Below are 12,905 nucleotides of genomic sequence, written 5' to 3' on the forward strand. Positions count from 1 at the left end.
TGTCACACTTACTACCCCTGGGACGCATCCTACATGCCTTGTATTCACACTATAGATCAGTTCAGATGAAGGTCTACACGACCGAAACGTCAACTATTGTGATCTATTAGTCTTTTTCATATTACTGCGACCCCTATGTCCAAAGGCACAACAAATGATGTACACAGTGTTGTAAATAAATTTATTTCCCTTTTTGGCAACAAAACCTGTGTGTGCGACAACATTTTTTGATTAATCTGATTGTGGGGTCGAAGGACCCTTTGACGTCTGCACCACACTTTCTAAATTTGTGAGTGTGCGGCACCATTGTCTTTTTTTCATACACTTACTACCCCTAACTTAAATCCATAATAAGCTCCTTATTTAAATAAAACAACTGTAATTTATGTTTTCATTCAGGCCCCCCGGGGCGAGACTCTTAAGCCTAAATGTCCATTCGGCCTCCCTTTGCAAAATTCTTTTATCCAGGTCCCCTCCCCTAGGGTGCATTCTGACTACCTCAAGACCTTGGAAGGTTAAATTGTCCAGGCTGCCCCCATGTTGCTCCCATATATGTCGACTGAGAGTACGATCATCTTTTCGTCTGATGTTACCAACGTGATCTAAAATACGCCTACAGAACTTGCGTTTCGTTTTGCCCACATAATTTTTTGGGCAGCCACAAGTGGCCATGTACACAAGTCCTGAGGTCTGGCAGTTTATAAAACCGCGAATGTCATACGATTCATTGGTAACAACACTCGAGAATTTCGAGCCCATTTTGATGAAACTACAAGCTTTGCAGTGTCCACACCGGAAGTTTCCTTCCGGGATGTGTTTTGATAGCCAGGTTGAGTCCGTTACGGGTGACAGATGACTATGCATCAATCTGTCCCTAAGGTTCCTGCCCCTTCGGTAGGTTATTGCGGGGTATGGTGTCAACATTTTCTGAATGTCAGAATCCAATCTGACCACATTCCAGTGTTTCGTCAAGATAGATCTCACTTCCTTATTCAAGTTATCATAGGTGCCTATTATGCGAATTTCATTCCCCGAGTCAACTTTAGGACGGGGGTTTAGGAGTGATGTATGGTCTTGATTAGACGCATGCTTGAATGCCTCCTGTAAAACGTCATTAGGGTAACCCCGTTCCATAAATCTAGTGGTAAGTTCCTCACATGCCGATCTAAACCCTGTATAGGAGGAACAGTTTCGTCTCATCCGTAAATATTGACCCCTAGGAATGCCTCTCCTCAGGGGTGCTGGATGGTAACTTCTCCATGAGAGCAAGCTGTTGGTAGCTGTATCCTTCCTAAACAGGTCAGTAGAGATATGACCCTGCCCATCAATCAAAATTTTCAGGTCCAGGAATGTGATCTCCTTATTACTAATACTAGCTGTAAATTTGAGGTTAATATTGTTATTATTTAGAACCCCAATAAAAGTATGAAATTCCTGTTCTGTACCTGTCCAAAAAAGCAGTATATCGTCAATATATCTCATCCAGTTATGGATCTTAGATGTAAATATGTCATTCTCCTCCGTAAAGACGAGCCGCTCCTCCCACCAGCTGAGATATAAATTTGCGAAACATGGCGCAGCAGGGCTGCCCATCGCGGTTCCGATCGACTGGTGGAAGAAGCGGCCATCAAACATGAAATAGTTATGTTTCAGGATGAATTCCAACAGATCCATAACCAACTGGTTATGTTCAACATGAGAGTTGCTTCTTGCGGCCAGGAAGTGCCCCACAGCCCCAAACCCCAAATCATGGGGTATGGAGCTGTAGAGCGCCTCCACATCCAGGCTGGCGATGTATGTGCCAGCTGGAAGCGTTATATCCTCTAATTGCCGCAGGACGTCTTGAGTATCACGTATATACGATGGCAATGAGGTTACAAACGGCCTAAGTATCTGATCCATGTATATACTGACTCCTGTTGTAATACTACCGATACCAGAGACGATAGGTCTCCCCTTCAGGGGTCTCACCCCTTTATGAACTTTAGGGAGACAGTAAAAGGTAGGAATTACTGGTTTGTCAGGGATCATAAAAGCCCACTCTTTATCCGTGATCAGCCCACTATTCAATGTTCTATCTAGAATAGTTCGTAATTCATTTGCAAATTCCTCTGTTGGATCTCTTTCTAACCTACGATACGCACCAGGGTAATACAGTAGATCATGGCACATTTTTATATATTGGGGGCGATCCATGATCACTACATTCCCCCCTTTGTCCGCTGCCTTTAAAACAATTGTGTCATCCTTCTCGAGTTCTTTCAGGGCTAAAAATTGTTCCCTTGTCAAATTATTTCTTATATGGTATGGACGGGATCCCAATTCCGCAAGCTCTTGCGTTGCTAGTTGTTCAAAAATATCAATGTAACGTGTGTCGAATATTGGTGGATGCCTCGTGCTTTTTGGTTTCAATGTTGTATAGGCTAGCGGGGCGCCCTCACTTTCTTCCCAAAGGGAGTGTAAAAGTGCAATATCTGGGAGGTCTTGTTCTTGTATTCCTAATTCCATGCAGCGCTGTCTATCCGACATGCTCATAAATTTAGCCCATCTGAGGGGGCCACACGGTGGCTCAGTGGTTAACACTGCAGCCTTGCAGCACTGGAGTCCTGATGTTCAAATCCCGCCATGGGCAAAAAACCATCTGCAAGAAGTTTGTATGTTCTCCCCGTGTTTGCATGGATTTCCATCCCATATTCCAAAGAAAGACATACTGATAGGGAAAAATGTACATTGTGAGCTCTATGTGGGGCTCACAATCTACATTTAAAAAAAAAAAAAAAAATTTAGCCCATCTCATTTTGCGGGTAAATAACATAACATCTTTTACCCAGTTAAATTCTTGGAACTTAGGTGTGGGTACAAAAGATAGTCCCATGCTTAGGACCTCCTCCTCAGAGGTAGATATAACACATTTAGATAAATTAATAATTTGTCACTTTCCAGAATCCCCATCTTTCTTATTCCCTTGGGTATCGTTGTTTGTCAGTCTCACAGTGGATTCAGTCTGTAGGTCGTCTATTCCCTTTCTCGTCTGGGTTAATACTGTCCCTATTTCTCTCCTTGATTTTGTTGGTTTCTTCCCCTCAGAAAATAACTTGTAATCTGAGGTCCTTCTGATAAAAAAACAGATTTTTTCGTTGTTGTCTGTTCCCTGCGTGTATCCCGATCAGAAGATCTATCGCTACCTGCACCACGACCAGATCTATTATTTGTTCTATAATTTCCTCTCCCCCTTCTATTCTTATTTCTATTCCTAGAGAAATAGGTACTTGATTTCTCTGTATCGGAAGTATCGATATCCAATGTTGAAACAACTGTCTCAGTAGGTTTCCTCAACAGTTGATAGGCCCTGTTCTCTTTGAATTCAGTTAGATCTCGCTGAGACTGATAATGTTTCCTATTCTTCAGCATTGAAGTAAAACGTTCAATATTTGTCTGCAAATTCTTTTCTTTTTTATCAAAGTCTATTTCACTTTGAAAGGTTTTAGTTTTTTGTATCAAATCTTTTAGAAGGGCTGAGTGTTTGGCGAAGGCTATTTCTTCTTCAGCCAAAATCAGGTTCATAAGTCTAATAGAGGATGCTGTGACTTCCTCTTCCCACTTCGCTAACAGACTAGGTGTTCTAAGTCTTTCCGCAGGTAAGATCGGGTTTCTCAGACCTCTGGGTACTATCTTATTCTCAATATATTTCTTAATACCCTGAATCTCCCACCAGGATTTGACATATTCTCTATATGTTTTCGTGAGATTTTTAAACACAACTTTCATAGAGATTGTTTGCTCAGAAATAGACAGTTCATTTTCTGAATATACTGTTGTAGCCTCTTCAAGCCATTTAGTAGGATCTGGATCTTGAGCCAAAAAACCCTCCATAAATAAACTGATGTAACGGACGGGATACCCACTAATAATATTTATCACTGACGGGTAGTTACTCACATAAAGACTAAATCACTGTAGGAGTAAATAAAATATAACTTTTAATAATCTTTCTTAAAAATGGCCTCAATTTATTTAATGTTTTTTAAATGTTTTTTTAAAAAAACTGTACTATGACCTCATTGATAAAGGGTAACCAATAATTATTAAGTCAATCCCTGTCTGGTACAGCCATTAACAGTTTCATTCCCTGATAGTGTGCCAGGAGCTAATCTGGTATGCCCCAGTGCACCTATATATCCCTGGAACTCTAGATGAAATCAGGTGCGAGGAAATCTAGATACAAATCCCTAGTGGTTCCACATAGGCTGTGAGTAAGGCCAGAGGGAGGTCCTGGAGGTGAAAGCTCTGTGAGCAGTCTCTGTTACTGACAAATTAACCCCCGTATATGATAATGACAACAGGAGCTATATTGAAACGGAGGATATTCAATACAGTACAGTCTCATGTTCTCACAAGCCGTATTCCACTCAACTACACCTCACACAATGCCCTACTGATCTCAAGTATGCTCCAATTGCCTATGTTAACATTGTTGCCACTTAGGGTATAGTTACATTAGCCCTATTAGTCTCTATTCATGGGCTACGTATCCTAACTGGATAAATACAATATATGGTCCCTGATGAATCCACCACCTATTGTATAAGTTTACCCTCACACTTCCCTCAATGCGTTTCGCTAGGGGTCTAGCCTAGCTCATCAGGAGGATGATAATGCAGGAGATGATAATATTTGCAGTTAAAACTGCATTTCCCATGCCCTTGATGGTAGGACGCGGTATCAATATGTTGCCGGCGAGCACGCCGGACTGCCGTCTCTTTATAGCCAAAGCTCCGCCTCAAGACCCGCCTCCCGATGACTCAGCGTGCTCCCATTGGTCACGCCTATTCCTCTGTCATCCGGCTGTCTCGTACGGCGTGTTGGATCCATGAATGCTCACTACGATCCCTGTTTAGCTGGCCGGCGAACCACAGGTCCCAGCCAGTATACAAATGGCTTGATTTCTTTGCAGCTACGATTCTACTACTGGCCGGTGAACCACAGGTCCCAGCCAGTGTATAAATGACTTGATTTCTTTGCAGCTACGATTCTACTGCTATTAATAAAGCTCAATCCAAAACTCAATCCAAGACTCCCTTGGATCTTATTGATTACATCAAATTAACCCATTCTTCAAAAGGGAAGTTATCCGCATCAGAGTGTGAACAGGGGTTTATTTTCATTCCTAACATGTAGGTTTAACCACATCAGAGTGTTTACCGGGATTTACTTAATTCCTAACACGTAGGTTAACCGCATCAGAGTGTGAACAGGTGTTTAATTTGTTCTTAACTTGCAGATCAACTGCATCAGTGTGTGAACAGGGGTTTATTTTATTCGAGTCATAAATGACTTGATTTCTTTGCAGCTACGATTCTACTGCTATTAATAAATCTCAATCCAAAACTCAATCCAAGACTCCCTTGGATCTTATTGATTACATCAAATTAACCCATTCTTCTTTTTGAAGAATGGGTTAATTTGATGTAATCAATAAGATCCAAGGGAGTCTTGGATTGAGATTTATTAATAGCAGTAGAATCGTAGCTGCAAAGAAATCAAGCCATTTGTATACTGGCTGGGACCTGTGGTTCGCCGGACAGCTAAACAGGGATCGTAGTGAGCATTCATGGATCCAACACGCCGTACGAGACAGCCGGATGACAGAGGAATAGGCGTGACCAATGGGAGCACGCTGAGTCATCGGGAGGCGGGTCTTGAGGCGGAGCTTTGGCTATAAAGAGACGGCAGTCCGGCGTGCTCGCCGGCAACATATTGATACCGCGTCCTACCATCAAGGGCGTGGGAAATGCAGTTTTAACTGCAAATATTATCATCTCCTGCATTATCATCCTCCTGATAAGCTAGGCTAGACCCCTAGCGAAACGCGTTGAGGGAAGTGTGAGGGTAAACTTATACAATAGGTGGTGGATACATCAGGGACCATATATTGTATTTATCCAGTTAGGATACGTAGCCCATGAATAGAGACTAATAGGGCTAATGTAACTATACCCTAAGTGGCAACAATGTTAACATAGGCAATTGGAGCATACTTGAGATCAGTAGGGCATTGTGTGAGGTGTAGTTGAGTGGAATACGGCTTGTGAGAACATGAGACTGTACTGTATTGAATATCCTCCGTTTCAATATAGCTCCTGTTGTCATTATCATATACGGGGGTTAATTTGTCAGTAACAGAGACTGCTCACAGAGCTTTCACCTCCAGGACCTCCCTCTGGCCTTACTCACAGTCTATGTGGAACCACTAGGGATTTGTATCTAGATTTCCTCGCACCTGATTTCATCTAGAGTTCCAGGGATATATAGGTGCACTGGGGCATACCAGATTAGCTCCTGGCACACTATCAGGGAATGAAACTGTTAATGGCTGTACCAGACAGGGATTGACTTAATAATTATTGGTTACCCTTTATCAATGAGGTCATAGTACAGTTTTTTAAAAAAAACATTTAAAAAACATTAAATAAATTGAGGCCATTTTTAAGAAAGATTATTAAAAGTTACATTTTATTTACTCCTACAGTGATTTAGTCTTTATGTGAGTAACTACCCGTCAGTGATAAATAATTAACTAAAGTAAGCAGTGTACAGTATGAAGAGAAATGGGGCAAGAACTGTACCTTGCGGTGCCCCCGTACTACAGATCACATTGTCAGACACACAGTCCTGGGCTCTCACATACTGAGGGCGGTTTGTGTGGTAGTCTAGTATCCAGGACAGGTGATGGTCCACTCCACCAAGGTTCAGCTTCTCCCTCAATAGCCCAGGCTGAATGGTGTTGAACGAACTGGAGAAATCAAAGAACATTATTCTCAAAGTGTTCCCGGGTTTCTCCAGGTGAGAGAGAGCTCTGTGAAGAAGGTGGATGATGGCATCATCTACCCCAATGCCCGGCAAACTGGAGGGGGTCCAGAGCGGAGCACACTAGAGGGCGTAGGTGTGTCAGGACCAGTCTCTCTAGGACCTTCATCAGGTGGAATGTCAGTTCTACAGGTCGGTAGTCATTGTAGTCCATCGGGTTGGGTTTCTTTGGGACTGGTTCCACACAAGATGTTTTCCACAGTTGAGGTACCACTCCCAGCTTTAGACTCATATTGTAAATGTGCGTAATAATACTACACAGCTGGTCACCACACATTTTAAGAACACTTGCGCTTAAACCATCGGGTCCTCCAGCCTTGTCTGCATTAATCCTCTTGATTTCCCTACACACTTGAGACTCCTTAAGGATCAGATAGCCAGATTGCAATTTACTGCCAGTCGGTGGGGGTTGGGTCTTGGTGTGTAAGGGGAGGGGGGTTGACTGACATTCTGGTGAAGGGAGAGTTGGTTTGGAGTCAAATCTATTGAAGAATAGATTAAGCTCGTTAAGCCACTTCCTGCCACCTTCTATCTGGGGACCAGCCCTTTTTTGTGTGCCATAGCAGGGGCTGCTATAGGACATTATACCTTGTGAAGGGTCCGCTATGGGACATTATACCTTGAGAAAGGGCCGCCATGGGGCATTACGCCATGTGGAAGAGCTGCTATGGGACATTATACCATGTGAAGGAGCTACTATGGAACATTATACCTTGTAAAGGGGTCGCTATGGGACATTATACTGTGTGGAGGGGCCGCTATGGGACATGATACTGTGTTAAGGGGCTGCTAAGGGACATTATACTGTGTGGAGGGGCTGCTATGGGGCATTATGCTGTGTAGAGGAACCGCTATGAGACATTATACCTTATGAAGGGGCCACTATGGAACATTATATACTTTGTGAAGGGGCCGCTATGGGACATTATACTGCATGAATGCCACTGTGGGACATTATACTGTGTGAAGGGACACAGTGGGACATTACAGTGTGATTACATGGAACATTATACTCAGTCTTTGAGTAGTTACTTCCCTGTCTGTGTATATACACTGCTCAAAAAAGTAAAGGGAACACTTAAGCAACACAATGTAACTCCTCCAAGCAACACTGATTGACAATTAATTATACATGCTGTTGTGCAAATGGAATAGACAACAGATGGAAATTATTGGCAATTATTGAGACACACTCAGTAAAGGAGTGATTCTGCAGGTGAGGACCACAGACCACATCTCAGTACCAATGCATTCAGGCTCATGTTTTGGTCACTTTTGAATATTGGTTGTGCTTTCACACTTGTGGTAGCATGAGACGGACTCTACAACCCACACAAATGGCTCATGTAGTGCAGCTCATCCCGGACTGGCACATCAATGTGAGCTGTGGCAGGAAGGTTTGCTGTGTCTGTGAGAGGCTGGAGGCGCTAATAAGAGACAGGCCAGTACACCATGAGCAGGACTGCTACCTCCGCTTTTGTGCAAGGAGGAACAGGAGGAGCATTGCCAGAGCCCTGCAAAATGACATCCAGCAGCCACAAATGTGCATGTGTCTGCACAAACGGTTAGAAACCTGGAAAAAAGGAATTCCGCGTCAGATCCCGTGCACGGTTACTCCATGTGAATGCCCCGTTCCAGAAATGGTCTGTCTGCCTGAAACTATTCATCTGTGTCAGTGTCCTGGCCCATTCAGCCTTCCTTGCTGCCTATTCATACCATCTGGATATTTGCTGCGTATTGAGCATATTCCGAGTGCAGTGAACCCTAGCCTTTTACTGATTGAATATTTGGACTTTTTGTAGGGTTTTTTTGATGTGTGATACTAAGTTCTGTTTTTCCTATCCCTTTGCATAGAGTCAGTTTTCTGTGTTTTACATTTATTTTCTGCACTATACTTTGTGTTACTTCATATTCACCGTTAGTCCAGTCGGACACCTGTGGGGGCTTTTTCTGTATCTTACCTCTCCTTCCTAAATGTGAAACAAGTCAAGTTTTCTGTTCCTCTTGTAGGTGAGTTATTTCTACGGCTGTGTTCGCGCCCACTCAGGTTAGCTAGTCAGGCCCACGGCTACTTCTAGTGTGCAAGGCAGGGATTAGGAGTATCACACACAAGATATTCCAAACGGCTCATACTCTTTTGTTTTTGGTTTTCTTTTGTGTTTTTCCTTAAACATGACTGAGAGGTTATCAGTCAGGGGCAAGTCCTTGGTCAGAGATCCCCAGACCATAACAGGATGTGAACCTAGTAAAGTGAGCAAATGGTATGGACTTAAACTTAGGGTGGAAGGATGGTGAGATTGCATGTTTTTTTTTTTTGTTTTGTTTTGTTTTGCAACAGGGGATAGGTGGTCCAGTGAAAGATTAAGTAGCCCTGCTTTGTAACATACTTTTGAGCATTCCTCTGTTGAGGTCACTAGATGAAGTCTGTCTGGGGTATTTTGATCCATAATAATGGTAATAGAGCAGGGTCCATCACATGTCTCACAATGTCAATATGAGGAACATGTAGGGAAGAGTTAATTAACTGAATCCACTTGCGTAGGTATATCGCAGCGTAATAAGATTATAGGTCTGGGAACAAGAAACCTCCTTACTTACACTTTAGAATGTTGTTTATATGTATCACCTACTTGCCCCTGTCCTAGCCTACACATCAGAGCAGCACACTATGCGTCATCGTCCCTTAATGAACTGTTAGGCGGGGAAACATGTTGGAACTATTTTTTAGCCCTTTTCTCCTATTAGTTCGCTACTAGGGTTGAGCGATCGGGATCAGAAAAGATGCTGCTAGAGATGCTGGGAGAAGGCGGGGCTTGTGGCTTAGGAGAGTGTGGGCGGGTACTGGGAGGGGAGACGTGAGTGATGCCACACTCACCCCACATCTCTCCTTGCTCACTGGGAGAGCCTTGGCCTGGGTCACCCCGTTAAAAGTACGGGATGCAGCGGACTTGGCTACACTAGCCGCGCTGTGTGAAGCACTACGCCTGGTGTTTTATGGCCCAGTGCCCCAGTCCACCTATGCCTCTCAGCTCTTACGTTTAAAGCAAGGCCAGAGCTCAGTAGCAGACTTTGCTATCGAGTTTCGAACCTTGGCATCTGAGCTGGATTGGCCAGACAAGGTACTGGTGGTAATCTTTTGGGAAGGTTTGCTCTCAAATATAAAGGACAAACTAGCAGGCCGAAAGCCTTCTACCTCCCTCTCTGCCCTAATAAATTCAGCTACTCGTGTGGATACACAGTTGTCTGATAGGAGAGTGGAGCAGGGGTTTGACCGTAATCTTATGTCACAGACGGGGGTCATAAAATCTACCACTGCCTCGCCTGTTGAGGAGTCCACGGAATCTATGGAAACCTCCCGTGTTTCCACTCCTAGTGGCAGCAGGAGTAGGAAAATCAGAGGGGTAATTTGTTACTGTTGCAACAGGCCAGGGCATATTGCTCCTCAATGCTCGACCCCACTAGAAAAGAAGGCTAGCCAAGTGTCCTTTGGGGGTGGGCAACTTAGTACAGAAAAGTCCCGTAATCGTGTCTGTTTTCCAGTAGCCTTTAAACTGGGTAATGGTTGGGTTAATTCTAGAGCAATGATAGACTCTGGGGCCATGGGGAATTTCATCTCAGCCAAATTCGCCCAGTAAAATGGTATTCCCATGAGAGCTCTTAAGACCCCCATAAACATTACGGTGGTTGATGGGTCTCATATTCGGCTGCAGATCCGATTTGAGACGCCACCGTTGCTTCTGCAGAGTAAAACACTGCATACAGAGAAGCTCTCTTTTCACATCTTGGAGGGCTTAACTGATGCAGTATTGTTAGGTATCCCATGGTTATGCCAGCACTCACCAGTCATAGACTAGAGGCAAGGGGAGATTATTAAGTGGAGTTCTGAGTGCAAGGGCAGGTGTATGGAGGCTATACCATCTACCGTCCCTCCAGTGAGGCCTTCAAAGCAGGAGGGTTTATCCCCTCAGCCTGCAGAGGTCTTTGCTATAAATACTACTAAGACTCTGCCAGTACCTGGGTCTCATAATTACTCCACTGACCTGTTGCCAAGGGCAACGCCGCCTCAAGGCAGAATCAGGAGGCGTAAATCTGCAATAAAGTCTCACTGTCCCCTGCCATCAAGTTCCAGCCAGGGTTTGTGCCCGCAAAAAATAAGTGGGAAAAAAACGAACTTTAAGCAGAGTGTTGGCACAGTTTCTGGGCAGAATAAAGGGACTAGACTTGTACACTCCCCTGAGTTGCCAAGTCCTGTACTAAATAGCAAAGTTCCACGGTCTGTTTATTTTGCCATCAGTCAGGCCAAGGCCAGGAGCAGAGCAACAGCTGACATCAGACGTAGGTCAGGGATGGAGTTGTCCTGTTCTTCTGTACAGGGCGGGTACTGGGAGGGGAGACGTGAGTGATGCACTCACCGCTCCCCGCCCACACTCTTCTAAGCCACAACAAGCCTCACCTACTCCCAGCATCTCTAACACTAGCCTGGGAGGCGGAGGCACGCATGTGGCTCTGAAAGCATGTGAACGAAAGAGAAGAGGAGCGAGAAGAATTGGGAGCGGCAGCGATTCTGTGCAGGTAAGTGGGGGGACTAAGTAGCTGTTAGGTATGTGCAGTAACTGCGGCCATGATATGGGCATCGCTGCCTGTTCTTCTGTACAGTCCAGGGTTGCAGGGGTTAACCTGCCTTGCAATAGCCGGGTGTGGTCGAGTCTTTGATGGACTGGTGTGTCGACCAATAGACGCTTGGATTGGGCAGCTGGGCTATTTGCTGGTGACCGCCCCTTGCCTATATAAGCAAGGGGAGTGAGCAAGGGGTCTAGACGCCTGGCGCTCTAAGATCAAATCTCAAACCAAATCTTATAACCTGAATTGATGTGTGTGTGGTGCTTGGGTTCCAGCCTGTAAAATATTTAGTGGCCCTAGTTAGTAAATTCCCCAGAGACAGCAATGCCATTGGTAGTTGGGCAGCACACAGGGTTTGTTGGTCTCTGGCTAGTTCAGGAGTGCTGGCTAGCAAGTTAGTTTATTTGTGCGGCTGCTCTGACTGCACAGGACTCTGTGAATGGTAACAGAGTACACCTGCTGATTTAATTTAGCTGGCAGTGACTTCAACTGTTAGACAGTATTCACACTTAGGTGTTAGCAGTCAGTAGCCCAGAGGGCTCCGTAGGGTTTAGTTTGTTTGTTTGTTTTTAATAAACCCTGCTGACCATAACAGTAGCCTTGAGATTTTTTTTCAATCAATACACAGCGTGGAGTCCAAAAATTGAAGTGTTCAATTTTTGGACTCCATGCTGTGTAGTGAATATGATCGTTTTTAAAAAACGATCTTCGATTATTAAAAAAATCCAATTGAATTGCATTAGGATCATAAATGGGATCGGGTTCAGATGGAAAATGATCAGAAATCGAATTTTAAAAACGATCCTGAAGTCTCAAGATCGGCTCAATCCTATTCGCTTCTATTATTTTTTTAGTTTTCCCTTAATATAGTTGCATATTTAACATTGGTCCTCTTTTCATTGCCTATTGTAATGTAAATGCATTTATCTCAGAACACTTACTAGTGTGTGTGTGATGTAAAAGAAGCAAAAAAAAAAAACTAAACTGATGTGCGGTAATAGATTCATTCCATTCCAAGTTCCTTAAAACCATAAGGATTGATTGTAGTACTTTGCCTAAGACATAATTCTTCCTGACCACTCTAATTGCTTACTTGAGTTTTGCTTGCTTTTCTATTCATCAGCACTTGATTTGCATTATATCACCTGAAATGTGATGCATTTACGTCTGACGCCTGGCAACTTGCTGATTGTTCTTCTTCCATTAGTTGAACTTCCATATAACTATAGGGAATATCTGCCAAATACAGCTCTATGGTATAAAAAGGACAAGTTTGTTATAAAATGGAGATTTCCTAAAACTGCAGCAATAGAAAAGTAAAATAGATACCTAAAGACAATTTTTTTTTCAGAATGCTTTTGGAAGATGAAGGAATGAATCTGATTGGTTCGTATGACTTTTGTATTGTATCCATTTTG

The sequence above is a fragment of the Leptodactylus fuscus genome, chromosome 1, assembly GCF_031893055.1.
Source record: "Leptodactylus fuscus isolate aLepFus1 chromosome 1, aLepFus1.hap2, whole genome shotgun sequence".
Classification (NCBI taxonomy): Eukaryota; Metazoa; Chordata; class Amphibia; order Anura; family Leptodactylidae; genus Leptodactylus; species Leptodactylus fuscus.